This window comes from Dendrobates tinctorius, unplaced genomic scaffold, assembly GCF_039654945.1.
Source record: "Dendrobates tinctorius isolate UK_male_01 unplaced genomic scaffold, ASM3965494v1 ptg000070l, whole genome shotgun sequence".
NCBI classification, from domain to species: Eukaryota; Metazoa; Chordata; class Amphibia; order Anura; family Dendrobatidae; genus Dendrobates; species Dendrobates tinctorius.
The window spans coordinates 20,702,464-20,724,707 of record NW_027361738.1 but is presented as its reverse complement, the minus strand read 5'-3'; the positions used below and the strand labels follow the sequence as shown (position 1 = coordinate 20,724,707).

At 46.3% G+C, this 22,244-nt stretch overlaps 1 protein-coding gene across 1 annotated transcript in view; it reads left to right on the top strand.

Moving 5' to 3' along the window:
• Positions 1 to 14,697: 14,697 nt before the first annotated feature.
• Positions 14,698 to 22,244, top strand: part of MACC1 (MET transcriptional regulator MACC1) — a 68,184-nt gene continuing 60,637 nt past the window's right edge. Inside the window, exon 1 of the mRNA XM_073581447.1 lies at positions 14,698 to 14,791. The gene's annotated coding sequence lies outside the window, so the exon portion shown is untranslated. The remainder of the gene's footprint in view (positions 14,792 to 22,244) is intronic.

Here is a 22,244-nt window from a genome sequence, read left to right as displayed (position 1 = left end):
GGTGGCGGTGCTCCAATGATGAGGAGTGGTGGTGGTGCTCCTAGGAGGAGAAGTGGTGGCAGTGCTCCTATGATGAGGAGTGGTGGCGGTGCTCCTAGGAGAAGTGGTGGCGGTGCTCCTATGATGAGGAGTAGTCACGGTGCTCCTAGGAGAAGAAGTGGTGGCGGTGCTCCTATGATGAGGAGTGGTGGTGGTGCTCCTATGATGAGAATTGGTGGCGGTGCTCCCATAATGATACTGAGTGTTGGCAGTGCAACTAGATGGAGATGTTGTGTCGGCGCTCCCAACAGGAGAATAGGTGGTGGTGGCCCAAGCAGGTTGTGTGGTGGCGGTGCGCCAAGATGGTGGAACGGTGGCGGTGGTGGTGCTCCAGACAGGAGCAGAGCTCGCCATGGTGGTGGTGGGGGTGGAGTGTCCAGCAGCACTCAGCATTTATGTGGTGTAGTGGTGTCCGGCTTGGCTAGGAATGCAGGTGGCCGTGCAGTGGTATGCAGCAGAAGTCAGTACTGTGGTGGAGCGAGTCAGTAGTGGCCCAGGTGGGAATGACACCACTGACTGCTGCACGTACTGATTCTGCTGCATAGCCTGTAAGTAAGCAGTGTTGCAGGCCTGTAACACATTCAGCTGTTGCTCAGGACTAAGGTGTTCCACCATGTCCCGTTCAATTTTACTAAAGAAATGGTGCGCTGGTCTGTTGAAGTCGGCCTCCAGCCGTTCAAGGAGCTGGTTGACAGAGTGGAAGCAGTGTTCCATGTGGGTAAAACCGCGTTCCATGAGTGAAAAAACGATTTCCATTCTGTCTGACAGCGACTTGAGGCTGGCATGAAAGGCCTCACTCAAGTGCATGAACTCGGGCAAGACAGGCCTGTCCGAGGCCCTCTGCCGCTGGTGGGTAGTGCCCGCATAACCAGTGGCAGAGACCTGGGACAGGGGAACACCTGACTGACCAGCTTCCTGGTCACCAGCTGTCCGTGTGGCTGACCTGCAAGTTGCTTCCTGGCTGTCAGATGGCTGTGATGGGTCCGAGGTCGATCGATGAAGGACCGCCCCAGGGACAGGTTGCAGGGTGCTGCTCCAGGTGCTGTGGAAAGAAAAGAAAAACATTACTATCATGCATTTACAAGAAGCATCAACTGTGGAATAGAAAAGCACAGGTTATTAAAAAATATATATATATATATATATATAATACTTACGCTCTGGTGGCAAGGACCGGTCTTAGGAATGCCAACTCGCGATGATAGCGGTACTTTGTTCTGGTCCTTGCCTCTGAACCACTGCGAACATGTCCCTCAGCACGAACATCAGTGTTGAAGCGGTCCTTCATCGAGCGCCAACGTGTGCGGACTTTGTTCACTGTTGAAAAAGCAAAGAAAAAACGTTATACAATGCACTGATGGCAACATCTGTATCATCACACACACCTGAGTGAACTTGGCAAACATTCAATGCGGCATCACAAAAAAATTCAATACACAATGCAGTAACTCTTGATGCTGAGGACACTGGTGAGTTTACTGCAAGAATATATCTTGCAATAAACACACCGGTATCATCAGCAGCAAGCGTTAAAGCATGATCAATGCAGCTTTACAATACACAATGCAGTCACTGTTGATCCTGAGCACACTGGTGTGTTTCCTACAAGAATACATCTTGCAAGAAACACACCAGTATCATCAGCAGCAAGAGTAAAAGCATGAGCAAAACAGCATTACAATACACAATGCAGTCACTGTTGATCCTGAGGACACTAGTGTGTTTACTGCAAGAATATATCTTGCAAGAAACACACCTGTATCATCATCAGCAAGAGTAAAAGCATGATCAATACCACATTACAATACACAATGCAGTCACTGTTGATCCTGAGGACACTGGTGTGTTTACTGCAAGAATATATCTTGCGAGAAACACACCAGTATCATCAGCAGCAAGAGTTAAAGCATGATCAATGCAGCATTACAATACACAATGCAGTCACTGTTGTTCCTGAGGACACTGATATGTTTCCTGATAGAATATATCTAGCAAGAAACACAACAGTATCCTCATGAACAAGATTCAAGGCATGATCAATACAGCAGTAAAAAAATACAGTCACTGTTGTTTCTGAGGACACTGATATGTTTCCTGACAGATATATTCTATCAAGAAACACAACAGTATCCTCATGAACAAGATTCAAGGCATGATCAATACAGCAGTAAAAAACACAAAGCAGTCACTGTTGATCCTGAGGACACTGTTATGTTCCCTGATAGAATATATCTATCAGGAAACACAACAGTATCCTCAGGAACAAGAGTCAATGCGGCATCACACAGCAGGGAAATACTTACTAAACGCCTTTTGTCTTTGTACTGCTGATCACGACTGTCCTACATGGGACACGGTCCTGGACAAGGCGGATCAGGTGCTCGCTGTCGAGATAGATGTCTTCATCCCGTTGTGGAACCTAGAAAAAAAAAAACTATAATCTTGGAAATTGTGGAGCATGAAATAGAAAAAAAAGAAAACAGAAAAGAAGAAAGATATAGAAGATGAAAAACTGGACAGAAAAAAAGGAAGCAAAAAAATGTAGAAAAAAGGGACATTCAAAGACTGGATACTTACATTGCGTCTCCTCGCCGGGACTTGGCTAGGCTGCTCCCGCTATTCCGCCTCACTTGCCGGGTCCGATGCTGAGGTCTATAAAAGAACACAAATTATTATCCATTTATAGAGGCAGCTATACTTACCCAAAGGCAGCAAGATCATCACCTCACGCTCTGCTTGGGCCAGTTCTTCTTGGGATGACGAATATTCGGATCCAAAAGACATGCTGGAATAAAAAAAAGGAAACATTAGTACATAATAAATTTCAAAGGACAGGCACACATATATAGATTTTAGAATACTCACATTTTAGCTGCTGAAGCTGTTATCCAAAGTTGTGTCTTGTCTCTTGCTGGGTGGGTGTATTTTCTCTTCCAGGGCTTCTTATCTCTTGCAGACTGTCAGTAGATTAAGTGGTCTGGCACTACAGACACCTTATTTTATGTACACTCCTCCAAAACAATGTTGCTTGTTTAGGGGTGGATTAAACAAGTGTCTAGACAATGTTTACTCTGAAATCGCGTGTGCTCACAAAGCGCTGATGTGCGCACTTCACAGCGCACATCAGAGACCCCATAGACTATTATGCTTTTTTTTTTGCATTGCATGCGCACACGCGTGCATGCAATTTTTTAACGACGTTGGGCGGAACAAAAAATGCAACATGTAACGTCCGTCGTGTCTGGTCGCACACCTGGAAAATGCGCAGCGCACGAAAACGCTGAGGCACGCGTGCAGTCGCTAGACACTGCACCCGCCATTTTAAAGACAGGGGACCATTGCGCGTGCGACCGATAGCGCACGATGCGCTGCACAATAAAACGCTAGTGTGAAACCAGCCTTAGAGGGAGCTGTAGGCTGTAAAGCACAGCCAGCACCCACCCTGTATGAGCTCCATAAATCTGAAATACAGAGTTTGACAAAAAAAAGTATTCCATAAGCCATCACATGAATTATAGGCATATGAAGGTACACTTCTACAGATACACTTGTTTAAGGACCATTTCATTACACCATATCAATCAGAAGGATGAATCATTAAGATAGTCATGTGTATAACAGATGTTAGCACATCCAATGTAGAGATAGGTGCCAGCAGTAGGTTCCCAAACCTTAAGTATAAATATCAAATACTGGGCACATTCATCGATTTTGATGTGAGATAAATAAATTTTCATACATACAGTAGCCACTAGTAACAAACGTTTCGGTCAAGTAAGACCTTCATCAGTGTACTAGGGTAAATGCAAATTCATGTGAATTCTCACATAAGGTATCACAGTGATAGAGGGGTAATCTTAGTACGCAGTTCAATAGAGGAATTGGTGGTCAGTGACCGCTGTGGTACTAAGCAGCTGCGCTGCTGTGCTTCATATGACGCGGTGTACCGCCGCTAGTCTGGGTGGCATGAGGAGAAGCACGGTATGCCTATTATGATAGCAATACCGCGCTTTTCCTCATACCTCCCTGACTAGCGGTCTTAGTACCATAGCGGTCACTGACCACCAATTCCTCTATTGAACTGCGTACTAAGATTACCCTCTGTCACTGTGATACCTTATGTGAGAATTCACATGAATTTGCATTTACCCTAACACACTGATGAAGGTCTTACTTGACCGAAACGTTTGTTACTAGTGGCTACTGTATGTATTCAAATTTATTTTTCTCACACCAAAATCGATGAGTGTGCCCAGTTTTTGATATTTAATCACGTGTATAAGACCTAAGTCAGGATTTACACATGTAACTTTTTGCATATTATTTTTTTGTTAAACCGGATAGGATTCAAAACAAAGGAAATGCAAATTGATTCTCCAGAGAGGAAAAGGACTTGAATTCTAGGGCCGGTATTTTTCAGCACGGTCTATGCCCCAGAAGTGTGTCCTGCATGTGAAGACTTCCGGGGCATGGACCGCGCTGAAAAATACTGGCGCATGCGCAGTACCGATTATATGCTTTGCCCACAGTTGGGCAAAGCATACTGCGCAAGCGCCGTTGGCCTTTTCAATGCGCAAGCGCGGAAAACTATGGCATCTGTGATATTCACAGATGAAGATTACATTCAGCAAGCCAAGCAGGGTGGGGAAGAAGGCGAATAAGCCCCGCCCATCGGTCCGGACCGAGGCAATTTCCATACATCTCCACCAAGATAAAAAAGGTATTTATGCATCAAAGGTGCGGGGTCGGGGGGAATCAAAAGTCCTAATAGAATCCTTATGGGACGCACAATTGGGTGATATCTGTACATGATATTGTGGCGCCCCTGAGGCTCAGTCGCCACAGAGGTACTGCACCTCCTCCTGAGGTGTGGTATCCCACCATCCAGGTAAGGTGGAGACTCCTGACCACACTCCAACACCTGCACCCCACACCACAAAGTAGTGTAGCAAAGCACCTTCGGCAGCTCCCTGCTTGGAGAATAGCAAAGCACCCATTGGTGGCTCCCTGCTTGGAACACGAAACGTGCTGGGAGGTGGGTGGAGTTAGATGACATTACAAAGAGCGGGAGGAGTTTAGTGTAGTCAGTCAGTCAGTTGGTTAGAGAGTTGGAGAGAAGAAGATCCCTGGAGAGAGGGATAGATGCATGGAAGTGCTGCAGAAGATCCCAGTGACCTGGGTCTGCTGGCACGTGAGAGGAAGAGAGAGAGAGCAATGTAGACTGGAAGCCTGACTCTCCATAGAGAGGAAGATCAGTGAGGAACGTGAGGAGTAAAAGAGAACAGAGGACGTGGGTTAGAAGAGAACCCTTCCTAGAAGTTCTAAGCACAAGGCTGGGGCCCGGTCCCTGAGGTTGTACGGATACTAATGGTCCTGCAGCAGACACCGGAGGAATAGAAGTAGCGACCGCTTTATTCCCACACAAGACTTGGGGGCACAACAGCAACATAATAGTGAGCCGGTACTTAGTAGCAAGGAGTCCCCAAAGCAGGCTACAGCTGTCTGCTGTACAAGTAGAGTTCATAAGAACATCGGACAGGAGGAACTCCAGTGTAACTCAGTACTTGGAGTACTTCACCTAAAGGCGCTATAAGAGGAGACGTTCAGAAAGGTACATGTTGGCGGAGTGTTGGAAAGGAGTATTCCATCTGGCCTGGAGGTTGACTGAGTCCCTGACCCGGAGGACACGACACGGAGGCAGGCACCTGTTTGTACAACAGACTGTGAGTAAAGCTTTGGAACTACATGCCCTGGTGTCCTCCACTTATTCCTGCGCCAACCTGCCCAGCACTACGACATCCCTTGTACCTGACACTAGACCATCTACGCGTCACCTCATCTACTCTGCCCTGGGACTACAGCCCTGCCTGTGGATGGCTATACCATCACTGCTGCACCACACCATCTGTCCCAGAGGATCTGTCTGCAGCGTCGGCTTACATCTTCATTGCCGAACACCACAGGTTGCGTCACGAATCACTTATAAACTTTCATCACTACAAGCACACTGAAACAACCCCTATTACAATGGACGCCCAGAGCCACGGGCCGGGTCACAGCTGCCGTGACATCTCCTATTGAAGCTCATCGGGCCCGGTACCGAGTACCCAACAGCTCTGGGAGGGCGACCCAATATCATTAAAAATGAGTGACAGATTCCCTTTAACCCCTTCACCACCTTGAGATTTTACGTTTTTACACTTTCATTCTTTGCTCCTCCTCTTCCCAGAGCCATAACTTTTTTATTTTTCTGTCAATATGGCCATGTGAGGGCTTGTTTTTTGCGGTACGAGTTGTAATTTTGAATGACACCATTGATTCAACTACATAATGTACTGAAACACAGGGAAAAAGATTCCAAGTATGGTGAAATTGCAAAAGAAGTGCAATTCCACAATTGTTTTTTTGGGTTTTTTATTCACCATGTTCACTAAATGCTAAAACTGACATACCAATATGATTCTCCAGGTCAGTACATGTACACAGATACCAAAAATGTTTAGGTTATTTTTTATTTAAATGGTGAAAAAAAAAATCCACATTTTTTAAGAAAAAGAGAAAAAAATTTAATTTGTCATTTTCCGAGACCCGTAGTATCTCCATTTTTGGGATCTAGGGATGGGTCAGGGCTTATTTTTTGCAACCTGAACTGAAGTTTTTGTTGATACCATTTTGGGGTTGATATGAGGTTTTGATCGCCTGTTATTGCATGTTATTGCAATGTTATGGTGGCCAAAAAAATCATAAATTCTGGCTTCTCTCAGTGAGAAAAACAATATAATCTTGTTGGTATGATACCTTTTAATGGCTAACAAAAATAAAATAAATGATGTTACAAAGCAGATTTTTCTCTTGTTATGCTGTTTGCTGATCAGATTAATTTGCGGTACTTTATATTTTGATTGATCGGACATTTCTGAAAGTAGTGATACTGAATTTGTATTTTTGCTATTGTTTTATTTTGCATAGGGAAAAAGGGGTGATTTTAAATTGTGCTTTTTTACATTTTTTTAAATATTTTAAAAACTTTTTTTTAAAATTTTTTTATTGGCTTCAATAGCCCCTTAGGAGACTTGAAGCTGCGATCATCTGATTGCGTATGCTATACATAGCAGGGGCTCAGCATGTCTTGCGACACGTACCCACACGGCGCGCATTAAACGCCGCTGTAAGAGATTGAAAACGGCATTTCACTTACTAACAGCTGTTAGTGGCACACGGCAGCTGTTCAGATCAGCTGTCACATGCAGGGAAAGATGCGGGCTCAGCGCCAGAGCTTGCATCAAATACAGGGAGACGTACCTATATGTTCAAGGTTGTTAAGGGATGAACAAATGAAAGGTATTAGGCCGGCATCACACTTGTGAGTGTGATGCGAGAAACTCACGCAAGTCTCTTGCATCAATACCCGGCACTGCTGCCGGCACTCAGGACCAGAGTGTGCGGCTGCATGTATTTCTATGCAGTCGCACAATCCGGTCCGGATTGCCGGCAGCAGTGCCAGGTATTGATGTGAGAGACTCGCGTGAGTTTCTCACATCACACTCGCAAGTGTGACCCCAGCCTTAAGGCGAGACTGACATGTCTTATCTCTGTTATTTTCACTCCTGTGTTTGATCTAAAAATTGATTAAAAACTGCTAGTGTGAGAAGCCTCCGGGCAGCACCAGTGCTTGACAGTGCGAGAATGAATCAGTGGCGTTGTTATTAACGCCATATTGAGAGAGGAAGGAAGGAGCCCGAGCCTGGGAACGCACGGCATCCTTGTGAGTGGGCACCATCCTTTGCCATCTTCCTCTGCTCGGCAAGTACCCGTTTTGGGCGAAGCTGATAACTCACTGGCACGCAGGGTCGGACTGGGGTGCCTAGGGCCCACCAGGGGAATTGACTCTAGGGGCCCACCCTATGGCTACCATAAAGGGTTTTATTACGTGTTCATTTTTTGGGCTCTCCCACTAAAACATGTGCCATTTAGCAAGCTGTACAGTGTGCAAAAGAGAACACTCTCAGCCTTCTATATATCGTACACACTGCACTCTTGGCATCCTATATCACATACAGACCGCACTCTCAGCCTCCTATATATTGTACACACTGCACTCTTGGCATCCAATTTCACATACAGACCACACTCTCAGCCTCCTATATATTGTACAGACTGTACTCTTGGCATCCTATATCACATACAGACCGCACTCTCGGTCTCCTATAACAGATACTTTCTATAAGAGGCTGAGAGGGTGGTATGTACAGTATATAGGATGCCGATATTGCGGTATGTATGGCATATTGGCCTCGTATATGACATGCAGACTGTCGGCCTCCTATTACGCCCCTATAAGACAGAGTGTCGGCCTCCTATTAGGCCCCCTATAAGACATACAGAGTGTCGGCCTCCTATAAGACATACAAACTGTCGGCCTCCTATTAGGCCCCCTACAAGACATACAGAGTGTCGGCCTCCTATAAGACATACAAACTGTAGGCCCCCTATAAGACATACTGAGTGTTGGCCTCCTATTAGGCCCCCTATAAGACATACTGAGTGTCGGCCTCCTATTAGGCCCCCTATAAGACATACTGAGTGTCGACCTCTTAGATACTGTACAGACCGCACTCTCTGCCTATGTACGGCATACAGGAGAATGATAGTGTGGTCTGTACAGTCGGTATACAGGCCTCATATGACATACTGTATTAGGCCATATAAGAGTGTGGTGTGTGTGTATCTTATGTAGGAGGCCCTGGCAGTGGCAGAGATTGTGATCTGTGATGCTGCATCATGTCATGTGTATGAGCAGGGCCGGTTTTAGGCAAAGTGGGGCCCTAGGCCAATTTTAAAATGGGGCCCCAAATGCTAACATATTGCACATCACACAGAAGCATTTCGATTGTAGTTACATGCGCTGAGTTCAGGACGCTAAATGAGTGTGATCGACAATATTGAAGTCGTTCAACACTTGTTTCCCGGCCTCTTTCCACCATCTGAGAAAGAATGATGGGGACAGAACAATCACTAATGGATCAATCCCCATACAGTATCATGTTCTCAGCAGCACATCTACAGTTTACACCCCATAGTCCTCCATATAATATAATGTGCCCCATAGTCCTCCATATAGTATAATACACTCCTCAGTCCTTCATATATTAAAATACACTGCTCAGTCCTCCATATAGTATAATGCACTCCTCATAGTCCTCCATATATTAAAATACACTGCTCAGTCCTCCATATAGTTTAATACACTCCTCATAGTCCTCCATATAGTATAATACACCACCAGTCATCCATGTAGTACAATTCACTTCCCATAGTATAATGCACCCCATAGTTCTTCATATAGTATAATGTATTCCCCGTAGTCCTCGATACAGTATAATGCAGCCCACATATAATATAATGCAGCCACCCCATAGAGCATAATGCAGCCACCCCACAGAGTATAATGCAGCCCTGCCATACAATATAATGTAACCCCATAGAATATAATGCAGCCCCCCTCTTATAGTATAATGCAGCCACCCCTTAGAGCATAATGTAGCCACCCCACAGAATACAATGCAACCCCCATAGAATATAATGCAGCCCCCCCTCATATAGTATAATGCAGCCCCAATAGAATATAATGTAGCCCCCTCATAAAGTATAATAAAGCCCCCCTAAAATATAATCTAGCCCCCCATAAAATATAATGCGGCCCCCCCGTAGAATACAATGTAGCCTCCTCATATAGTATAATGTTGCCCCTTCATAGAGTATGATGCGATCACCACCATAGAATATAATAAAAATAATACAGCCCCCCATAGAATATAATGTAGCCCCGAATAGAATATAATACAGCCCACCTCCCCATAGAATATAATGTAGCCCCCCATATTATATAACACAGCCTCCCCCATAGAATATAATGTATAATGTACCCCCATGGTATATAACACAGCCACATAGTATACAGCACAGCCCCCCATTGGTATACAGCACAGCCCCCCATTGGTATACAGCACAGCCCCCCATTGATATACAGCACAGCCCCCCATTGGTATACAGCACAGGCCCACATGGTATAAAGCACAGCCCCACATGATATAAAGCACAGGCCCACATGGTATAAAGCACAGCCCTACATGGTATATAGCACAGCATCACATGGTGTACAGCACAGCCCCCATTGGTATACAGCACAGCCCCCATTGGTATACAGCACAGCCCCCCATTGGTATACAGCACAGCCCCACATGGTATAAAGCACAGCCCCACATGGTATATAGCACAGCATCACATGGTATACAGCACAGCCCCCCATTGGTATACAGCACAGCCCCCCATTGGTATATAGCACTGCATCATGGTATACAGCACAGCCCCACATGGTATAAAGCACAGCCCCACATGGTATATAGGACAGCATCACCTGGTATACAGCACAGCACCACATGGTATACAGCACCATGGTATACAGCACAGCCCCACATGATATACACAGCACAGGCCTCTTCCTCCTCCGGACCCCTCTGGCCTCCTCTTCCTCCTCCAGACCCCTCTGGCCTCCTCTTCCTCCTCCGGACCCCTCTGGCCTCCTCTTCCATCTCCGGACCCCTCTGGCCTCCTCTTCCTCCTCCGGACCCCTCTGGCCTCCTCTTCCTCCTCCGGACCCCTCTGGCCTCCTCGTCCATCTCCGGACCCCTCTGGCCTCCTCTTCCTCCTCCGGACCCCTCTGGTCTCCTATTCCATCTCCGGACCCCTCTGGCCTCCTCTTCCTCCTCCGGGCCCCTCTTCTCTCCTCTTCCTTCTCCACACCCCTCTGGCCTCCTCTTCCTCCTCCGGACCCCTCTGGCCTCCTCTTCCTCCTGCGGACCCCTCTGGCCTCCTCTTCCTCCTCCGGACCCCTCTGGCCTCCTCTTCCTCCTCCGGAACCCTCTGGCCTCCTCTTCCTCCTCCGGAACCCTCTGGCCTCCTCTTCCTCCTCCGGAACCCTCTGGCCTCCTCTTTCTCCTCCGGACCCCTCTGGCTTCCTCTTCCTCCTCTGGACCCCTCTGGCCTCCTCTTCCTCCTCCGGACCCCTCTGGCCTCCTCTTTCTCCTCTGAATCCTTCTGGCTTCCTCTTCCTCCTCCAGACCCCTCTGGCCTCCTCTTCCTCCTCTGGACCCCTCTGGCCTCCTCCCGACCTCTCTGGTCTCCTCTTCCTCCTCCGGACCCCTCTGGCCTCCTCTTTCTCCTCCAGACTCCTCTGGCCTCCTCTTCCTCCTCTGGACCCCTCTGGCCTCCTCTTCCTCCTTCTCCGCACCCCTCTGGCCTCCTCTTCCTCCTCCGAACCACTCTTCCCTCCTTTTCCTCCTCCGGACCCTTCCATGGAGACTCTTTGTTCCCCCTCTTCTTCAGGGACACCGACCACCCATCACCCACTTTCTAGACTCTACTCACTGGACCAGAGCAGAGTAGGAGCGGGAGCAGCAGCAGGGAGAGCAGAGATCGGCGGTGTCCTCGTCTCACACGCTGGCAGCTGGAAAGCAGCCATCAAGAACAGCGCTGTCGCGCTGACGTCACGACTCACGCGGCAAGGTTCCGGGGCTGCATGAGTCATCAGAGAGAGAGCCACACCCAGCAAGGGGGTCGCCCGACGCCACCTCAGCGCCTCAGACAGGGGTACGCACAGCACCACATGGTATACAGCACAGCCCCACATGATATACACAGCACAGGCCTCTACATAGGAGCTCTGTATATAGTGTCACTGCATAGTTAATACAGGGATCATCATTTGCATTATATACCAGAGCTCTATGTATACTGTATAGTGTGCAAGTACATGTGATAGAGTGATGTCTCTAGGTGAAGTCCTTCATCTTTGCTTTTCTTGCACAGACCGCTATCACTTTTTCCTGCCGGGACTTGTCTTTGCAGAAAATAACAGTCATTTATAGCTGTTCACTTCTAGAACACATTCCTCATTTTTTCCCCGACTTCTACACTGTCACAGATGAAGAAAAAAGTGATAGTGCCACCCTGCAGATTAACAGGACCTCTCTTTTGTTCCCCCTCATTGAAAACAGTCTCCTAACTAATAATGTATGTACCTAATTCTGACCCCCATAAAATAATTAAGTCTCTTATCCTGGCCTTCTAATAATGTGCTCCTTCTGGGCCCCTATGACCACCATCCAGTGACCTTATGTTCCCCCATCTTGGCACCCATATGTCCAACCTGACTCCCATGTCCTTTGTCCAGCCTGGCCCCCATATGTCCAGCCTGGCCCCATTCGTTCCTTGTCCAGCCTGTCCCCCATATGTCCCTTGTCCTGACACCCATATGTCTCTTGTCCAGCCTGGTCCCCATATGTCCTTTTCACCTGGTCATCTAATGGTTAGACAGAAACCTGGAGAGGCATACAAGCCACAGTGTCTTGCACCCACTGTGAAATTAGGTAGAGGATCGGTGATGATCTGGGGATGCTTCAGCAAGGCTGGAATTGGGCAGGTTAATCTTTGCAAAGGACGTATGAATCATGCCGCATACAAGGTTATCCTGGAAAAACTGTTGAGGCAATGTTCCCCAACTCTGAGGAATGGTTTTTCCAGCAGGACAATGCGCCATGCCACACAGCTAGGTCAATCAATGCGTGGATAAAGGACCACCATATCAAATCCCTGTCATGGCCAGCCCAATCTCCAGACCTGAACCCCATTGAAACCTCTGGAATGTAATCAAGAGGAAAATGGATAGTCACAAGCCATCAAACAAAGAAGAACTGCTTAAATTTTTGTACCAGGAGTGACATAAGGTCACCCAAAAGTAGTGTGAAAGACTGGTGGAAAGCATGCCAAGACGCATGAAAGTTGTGATTAAAAATCATGGTTATTGCACAAAATATTGATTTCAGAACTCTTCCTGAGTTAAAACATTAGTATTGTTGTTTCTAAATGATTATGAACTTTTCTTAGCATTATTTGAGGTCTGCAAGCACTGCATTTTTTTGTTATTTTTGCCATTTCTCATTTTCTGAAAATAAATACAAAATTTAGTGCTTGGAAATTCGGAGACATGTTGTCAGTAGCTTATAGAATAAAAGAGCAATTTACATTTTACTCAAAAATATACCTATAAAGAGAAAAATCAGACAAGCTCTTAATTTTTGCCAGAGCTGTATATAGTCTGTAGCTTTGTTAGCATAGAAAGAGAGGAACCCAGACATACACTCACTGGCCACTTTATTAGGTACACCTGTCCAACTGTGTGTTAAGACTTAATTTCTAATCAGCCAATCACATGGCGGCAACTCAGTGCATTTAGGCATGTAGACATGGTCAAGACAATCTCCTGCAGTTCAAACCGAGCATCAGTATGGGGAAGAAAGGTGATTTGAGTGCCTTTGAACGTGGCATGATTGTTGGTGCCAGAAGGGCTGGTCTGAGTATTTCAGAAACTGCTGATCTACTGGGATTTTCACGCACAACCATCTCTAGGGTTTACAGAGAATGGTCCGAAAAAGAAAAAAAATCCAGTGAGCGGCAGTTCTGTGGCCGGAAATGCCTTGTTGATGCCAGAGGTCAGAGGAGAATGGGCATACTGGTTCGAGCTGATAGAAAGGCAACAGTGACTCAAATTACCACCCGTTACAACCAAGGTAGGCAGAAGAGCATCTCTGAACGCACAGTGCGTCGAACTTTGAGGCAGATGGGCTACAGCAGCAGAAGACCACACTGGGTACCACTCCTCTCAGCTAAGAACAGGCATCTGATGGCTACTTTCAGCAGGATAATGCGCCATGTCATAAAGCTCGAATCATCTCAGATTGGTTTCTTGAACATGACAATGAGTTCACTGTACTCAAATGGCCTCCTCAGTCACCAGATCTCAATCCAATAGAGCATCTTTGGGATGTGGTGGAACGGGAGATTCGCATCAGGGATGTGCAGCCGACAAATCTGCGCCAACTGTGTGATGCCATCATGTCAATATGGTCCAAAATCTCTGAGGAATGCTTCCAGCACCTTGTTGAATCTCTGCCACGAAGAATTGAGGCAGTTCTGAAGGCAAAAGGGGGTCCAACCCGTTACTAGCATGGTGTACCTAATAAAGTGGCCAGTGAGTGTATTTATTCATTTCTTGCACAGGGGCCCCAAGCTGTCACTGTCCATCCCTGATGTGTGTATATACTGTATATTATATCACACCTCATAACAGTCTACACAATAGTGTATTGCAGAATGGATTGGCAGATACTATTCACATTTTTCTCTTTTATTTCTTAGATTTGAAATTTTATATATACAGTAAGTATAATTTGAAATGTAAAAAAAAGTGAATAGTATGTCCGTTTTCATCTCGCAATACACTATGGTGAAGTGTGTTACGAAATGTATTAGCTACGCTTCCTGCCATATAAATGTGATACCTTACAAGTAAGAGTTTTCATATATTTTTCCTGATACCTCCTTCAACCGAAACTCTTTCCTTGGTTTCAGGTGTTCACACAGGTAGGCAGATGAGAATTTTGGGTAATGAGTCTTTTTCTCCGTCAGAGGGCCTGGAAGAACACAAAGAAAAACTTCAAGTCCCAGCAGACCCTGCGCTCTGGTATGTCAGCCAGCAGGGACAGGGTAAGGTGTGTCGGAGTTTGCCTAGTCTTGCTCAACAAGGTAATCATTACTCCAAAGTTAGCTGCTTGACTAGGTAAACAAACAGGAGTAGTAGAGCATGAGAGGAATATCATGAAATCTCCTCATCTGAGCTGAACTCCTACACAAGGTAAGATGGTTTCCTCATATTGCTAGATTCTCAGAAGCCTACACAACTACTGAAAAATTCTATAGAGTTGATATATATTCATTGAGCATATATATTAGTTTGGTTGTGTCAGGAAGACTATGAATGAGAAGACGTGGAAGCTACAGGTGTATGTAGACCAGAACTTGCTTCCCCGTCTATCACTACACGAAAAGCTCCGTTGATTAAAGTCTCTCATACAATGTGTCAGTGGTGATGGTGACTTTAGGTTCTTTGAATATCAAATTATATTTTTAATATTTATTTGACTATTGAGTTGTACTATAAACTCAGAAAAAGTCAGCTTATTCTTAGTAATAAACTAGATGCTGATGATGGCTATATAGGACATTAAGACCACATTCAAATCTTCAGTATTTGGTCAGTATTTTACATCAGTATTTGTAAGTCAAAACCAGGAGTGGGTGATGAATATAGAAGTGGTGACGTGTTTCTATTACACTTCTCAGCTGATCGTTCCACTCCTGATTTTGGCTTACAAATTTTGATGTAAAATACTGACCAAATACTGAACGTGTGACCGTGGCCTAAGACCTATTGCTGTGTAATTATGCCAGGTTTTTCATATATTTGCATTAATAAAATTTGCATTAATCTATAAGTCAAAAACTTTGCAAAATATATTTGCTAAAGTTTTTTGCTACTTATCTACTTGGCATTATCATGTTGAGACTACCCTAAAATAGTTGTTGACCTCATCAGTTGACCGGCATAAACCCCAGTATATATGTATATATAAAGCAATTCTGTGTAATAAATAAAATCATGCATTCAACCAGTACAATTTTCTAAAATCGCCAGTTGCCTCCATTGTTCTTTGCTCTGTATTTTGTATCCGTGTTTAAAGAAAATGAATAGGAAGCTACTGAGGTTTTATTTATGAGACCTAGGGTTATTTTTTAATCAAGTTCTCCATGATAAATGTCCCAGTATTGGTGCCATTTTTTAGTATGCTTGAAGACTCTAAGATGTAGAGGCTGGTAGAAGTCACACATTGACGCTGGCCGATAATGACAGGAAGAAAGTTATATTATCCTCACATCTTTGATGATTCATAATACACCTCGCTGAAAAGGGAAAAAAAAGTGTCCGTGAGAGAGGCCATTGGGTGACTTGGTATCAGTTTGTTCTAGGATGAAATGATCAATGATTGATATTTATGTAGGTGATCAATATAATATTACGAGTACTGGTACAATCGCCAAAGATTATTATAGGGTTTAGCTGGTCTAGCTGAAAATAAATCATGCATGTTACAGGGTTTACTTCTGTTCTATCCCAGGTGTACAGTAGACCATACTTGATGGAAGACAACATAGAGTTGTTTGAGCAACTTCTTTGCTTTAAAAGTAAACCTAAGTGTTCACCTGGAGCAATAGTGCTAATCTGCAGGGAAATACCTTTTTAAATACATCTGGTTTTCTAATAAGAAGTTCGACTATATGGAGAAGATGAAAAAAGGATAACTGTACATTTCGTCTTTTAGAGATCGGCATATCTGCATAATTATTGCTATAGGAAGACAATTCAGGAAAATGCTGGCGATATTTTACCCAAATAGTCTTTTTTATGAGTTTTCATGCATTCTATATATAAAATAGCTGTGGCTTCCAAGTGGAAGCTGTCAGAGGAATGGACCAGTCACTTCACAGTTTTCAAATACTGAAGAGTAGAGTTGAGCGAAACGAGTCGAAAAAATTCAAAAGTCGCCGACTTTTGGCAAAGTCAGGTTTCATGAAACGAAACCCGACCCTAGGATGAGGTCGGCCACGAGGTCGGCGACTTACGCGCCAAAGTCGCGTTTCAAAAGTTTGTTTTGCGCTCTTTTTCAGCCAATCAGGATCCACGGACACTGTGGGCAACGTGATGACATAGGCACGGGTCACCACCATCTTTCAGAAGGGCATGCAAGTGATTGGCTTGCTTTGGTGGGCGTCACAGGGGGTATAAAAGGGCGTGCACGCCGACCGCCATCTTACTTCTGCCGATCTTAGTATAGGGAGAGGTTGCTGCTGATTCTGTAGGGAGAGCGTTAGGCAGGGAAGAAGACAAAAAAACTGCTTCTGCTGCTAGCGATTTGGCCTGCACAACACACCATTCACTGTGTGTGCAGTGCAAGGGGAGGCTATATAGTGGTGTATCAGTGGTGTTGGTTGTTGGGCTGCCTTCTAAGGCTTCCTGACATTCCTGCACTGCTGTTTACCCACTGCTCCGCAAACTGCTTTTTTAAAAGCAATCCAATCTCCCTTATCCTCTAGTCACTTTTGTCACAGCTGTGCCATCGAGCCCGTCACATAGCGCTCAGATATTCATTGGGCCTCACACAATCCAAAAGTGTCCAGTGTCCAAAAGTGTGTGCAGAGATTCAAAATCTCCCTTATCCTCTAGTCACTTTGGTCACAGCTGTGCCATCGAGCCTGTCACATAGCGCTCAGATATCAGTGGGCCTCACACAATCCAAAAGTGTCCATCCAGTGTCCAAAAGTGTGTGCAGAGATTCAAAATCTCCCTTATCCTCTAGTCACTTTGGTCACAGCTGTGCCATCGAGCCTGTCAAATAGCGCTCAGATATCAGTGGGCCTCACACAATCCAAAAGTGTCCAGTGTCCAAAAGTGTGTGCAGAGATTCAAAATCTCCCTTATCCTCTAGTCACTTTGGTCACAGCTGTGCCATCGAGCCTGTCACATAGCGCTCAGATATCAGTGGGCCTCACACAATCCAAAAGTGTCCATCCAGTGTCCAAAAGTGTGTGCAGAGATTCCAAATCTCCCTTATCCTCTAGTCACTTTTGTCACAGCTGTGCCATCGAGCCTGTCACATAGCGCTCAGATATCAGTGGGCCTCACACAATCCAAAAGTGTCCATCCAGTGTCCAAAAGTGTGTGCAGAGATTCAATATCTCCCTTATCCTCTAGTCACTTTGGTCACAGCTGTGCCATCGAGCCTGTCACATAGCGCTCAGATATCAGTGGGCCTCACACAATCCAAAAGTGTCCATCCAGTGTCCAAAAGTGTGTGCAGAGATTCAAAATCTCCCTTATCCTCTAGTCGCTTTGGTCACAGCTGTGCCATCGAGCCTGTCACATAGCGCTCAGATATCAGTGGGCCTCACACAATCCAAAAGTGTCCATCCAGTGTCCAAAAGTGTGTGCAGAGATTCAAAATCTCCCTTATCCTCTAGTCACTTTTGTCACAGCTGTGCCATCGAGCCTGTCACATAGCGCTCAGATATTCATTGGGCCTCACACAATCCAAAAGTGTCCAGTGTCCAAAAGTGTGTGCAGAGATTCAAAATCTCCCTTATCCTCTAGTCACTTTGGTCACAGCTGTGCCATCGAGCCTGTCACATAGCGCTCAGATATCAGTGGGCCTCACACAATCCAAAAGTGTCCATCCAGTGTCCAAAAGTTTGTGCAGAGATTCAAAATCTCCCTTATCCTCTAGTCACTTTGGTCACAGCTGTGCCATCGAGCCTGTCACATAGCGCTCAGATATCAGTGGGCCTCACACAATCCAAAAGTGTCCATCCAGTGTCCAAAAGTGTGTGCAGAGATTCAAAATCTCCCTTATCCTCTAGTCACTTTTGTCACAGCTGTGCCATCGAGCCTGTCACATAGCGCTCAGATATTCATTGGGCCTCACACAATCCAAAAGTGTCCAGTGTCCAAAAGTGTGTGCAGAGATTCAAAATCTCCCTTATCCTCTAGTCACTTTGGTCACAGCTGTGCCATCGAGCCTGTCACATAGCGCTCAGATATCAGTGGGCCTCACACAATCCAAAAGTGTCCATCCAGTGTCCAAAAGTGTGTGCAGAGATTCAAAATCTCCCTTATCCTCTAGTCACTTTTGTCACAGCTGTGCCATCGAGCCTGTCACATAGCGCTCAGATATTCATTGGGCCTCACACAATCCAAAAGTGTCCAGTGTCCAAAAGTGTGTGCAGAGATTCAAAATCTCCCTTATCCTCTAGTCACTTTGGTCACAGCTGTGCCATCGAGCCTGTCACATAGCGCTCAGATATCAGTGGGCCTCACACAATCCAAAAGTGTCCATCCAGTGTCCAAAAGTGTGTGCAGAGATTCCAAATCTCCCTTATCCTCTAGTCACTTTTGTCACAGCTGTGCCATCGAGCCTGTCACATAGCGCTCAGATATTCATTGGGCCTCACACAATCCAAAAGTGTCCAGTGTCCAAAAGTGTGTGCAGAGATTCAAAATCTCCCTTATCCTCTAGTCACTTTTGTCACAGCTGTGCCATCGAGCCTGTCACATAGCGCTCAGATATTCATTGGGCCTCACACAATCCAAAAGTGTCCATCCAGTGTCCAAAAGTGTGTGCAGAGATTCAAAATCTCCCTTATCCTCTAGTCACTTTTGTCACAGCTGTGCCATCGAGCCTGTCACATAGCGCTCAGATATTCATTGGGCCTCACACAATCCAAAAGTGTCCAGTGTCCAAAAGTGTGTGCAGAGATTCAAAATCTCCCTTATCCTCTAGTCACTTTGGTCACAGCTGTGCCATCGAGCCTGTCACATAGCACTCAGATATCAGTGGGCCTCACACAATCCAAAAGTGTCCATCCAGTGTCCAAAAGTGTGTGCAGAGATTCAAAATCTCCCTTATCCTCTAGTCACTTTGGTCACAGCTGTGCCATCGAGCCTGTCACATAGCGCTCAGATATTCATTGGGCCTCACACAATCCAAAAGTGTCCAGTGTCCACAAGTGTCTGCAGAAATTCAAAATCTCCCCTGTCCTATAGACACTTTGTACCTTGTTTTACATTACTATATAGTTTGTTGGATTTTGTCTACATTTCTACCAAAAATGAGGAAGGCTGGTGGAAGAGGCCGTGGAATTGGGCGGGGGTTGGCAGCTGGTAATGATGGTGTTGGTGGTGGATCTGATGGTAGTGGCAAGAGCAAAATAGGACCGAATGCAGGAGGTGCTGACCCTGCGTCATCGTCTGGCTACATAAGGCCTCGAACGCTTAGTTTTCTAGGAGTTGGCAAACCGCTTTTAAAGCCAGAGCATCAGGAAAAAGTTTTGTCTTACATTGCTGACTCAGCCTCCAGCTCTATCGCCTCCTCTTCTTCAGTTGTAAAAAGTAAAAGCACTGAGTCGTCATTGGAGGCTCATGTTCATGAACCACACCTTTCCTTGTGTCCTTCACCCCAATCAAGATTGAAGGATGACGCAGGCCATACTACTGATTACTCCATGGAGATGTTTTCACATACCATGCCTGGATTATCAAGTGAAATGGTGAATTACCCAGGCCAAGATGAATCTGACATGGAGTGCACTGATGCACAGCCGCTGATGGATGATTCTGCTGGTACATTCACTCAGAGCACTACATTGTCCTCGCAGTGTACAGAGCCAGATTCTGACCCTGATGAGACTCAGGTGCCCCTTCCCGCACACTATACCACCATACACGGTGACACAGAGGAAGGTGCACATGACATAGAAGAGGAGGTGATGGATGACCCAGTTGTTGACCCAGATTGGCATCCATTGGGGGAAGAGGGTGCTGCTTCCAATAGCTCAGATGAGGAGCATCCACAGCAGACATCGACATCGCAACAGCTGTTATCTGGCAGGCCCGGAGCACTCCAAAGACAGGTTCCAAACATCAAAAGAGTTGCTGGACAGCTTGTCCAGAGGGTCAAAAGATCACAGCGTACTAGGCCGCAAAATGTCTGCCAAAGTAGGAAGAGTGCAGTGTGGCACTTTTTTGAACAAAATCCTCATGATCAGGCCAAGGTTATCTGTAAGAAGTGCGCAAAGACCTTTAGCCGAGGGAAAAATCTGAAAAATTTGAATACCAGTTGCATGCTTAGACATTTAACCAGCATGCACTTGCAAGCGTGGACACAACACCAAACCTCAAGTGCCACATGTGCAACTGATCACAACGAAGGTAGTCAGCAACGCTACATTGTTTCCCCCACTGTAAGCCCACCGGTTAGCACAGCAGCAAATGTTGAGGTGTCGTTGCAAGACCACAGCAGTCAGGGAATCCCACTGTTATATCAACGAAAGACTGATTCTAGGCCATCAGAAAGAACACCAACTCCATCACCATCATCAACCCTCTCTCAGTCCGCCCTGTCCACCGCTACTTCCACCATATGCAGCTCTCAAGTCCAGCTCACCCTCCCAGACACTATGAGTAGGTCAAGAAAGTACTCAGTCTCTCATCCGCGTACACTGGGTTTGAACGCCCACATTGCCAAACTAATCTCGTTTGAGATGATGCCCTTTCGGTTGGTGGAAAGCACAGCTTTCCGCGAACTCATGGCCTACGCAGTACCACGCTATGACCTACCCAGTCGCCACTTCTTCTCTCGCAAAGCCATCCCAGCCCTCCACCATCATGTGAAAGACCGCATTGTCCATGCACTCAAGCAGTCAGTGAGCGGAAAGGTGCACCTCACAACTGATGCATGGTCCAGTCGGCATGGCCAGGGCCGTTACGTGTCCATCACTGCGCACTGGGTTAATGTGGTGGATGCAGGGTCCACAGGGGACAGCGGTGGTGGGACAGTGCTGCCTAGCCCACGGTATAGGAAACAGTTGGCTGTAGGCGTTCGACCCTCCTCCTCCTCCTCCTCCAGAAGCGAAAGCTCGTCCACAGAGCGCAGTCGTACGAGCACTCCATCTGCAGCTGCCACTGTTGCACACGATGTGTCCCCCTATTGAGCAGCTAGTGTAAAGCGTCAGCAGGCTGTGTTGCAGATGATGTGTTTGGGCGACAGACACACCGCCGAGGTGCTGGCCGAGTACTTGAAGCGACAAACTGAGTCATGGCTGGGCAGTGTACATCTTGAGGCAGGCAAGGTAGTTAGTGATAACGGCCGTAATTTTGTGGCAGCCATAGCCCTTTCAAAACTCAGCCACATACCTTGCTTGGCTCACACCTTGAACCTGGTGGTGCAGTGCTTCCTCAAAAATTTTCCGGAGTTAACAGCCCTGCTCCAGAATGTGCGAAGACTGTGCGCGCACATCCGCCGGTCGCCTGTACACTCCGTTCGTATGCAGAAGCTGCAGCGATTTCTCCACCTTCCCAACCACCGCCTCATTATCGACATTGCAACAAGGTGGAACTCCACCCTGCACATGGTGGAGCGGCTGTGCGAGCAGAGGCAGGCCATAATGCATTTGTGGGAGGATACACGGCCAGGCACTTTGAGAGCAGACATGGAGTTGACAGGTGTGCAGTGGTCGAAGCTGAAAGACCTTTGTAAAGTCCTTCAGTGTTTTGAGTAATGCACACGGCTGGTAAGCGCAGACGACGCCATCCTAAGCATGAGCATCCCACTTATGCGTCTGCTCATGCAAACTTTGACGCACCTTAAGGAGCAGGCGTCTGCAGCCAATGTTGATGAGGAGGAAGAGGAGGAGGGAAT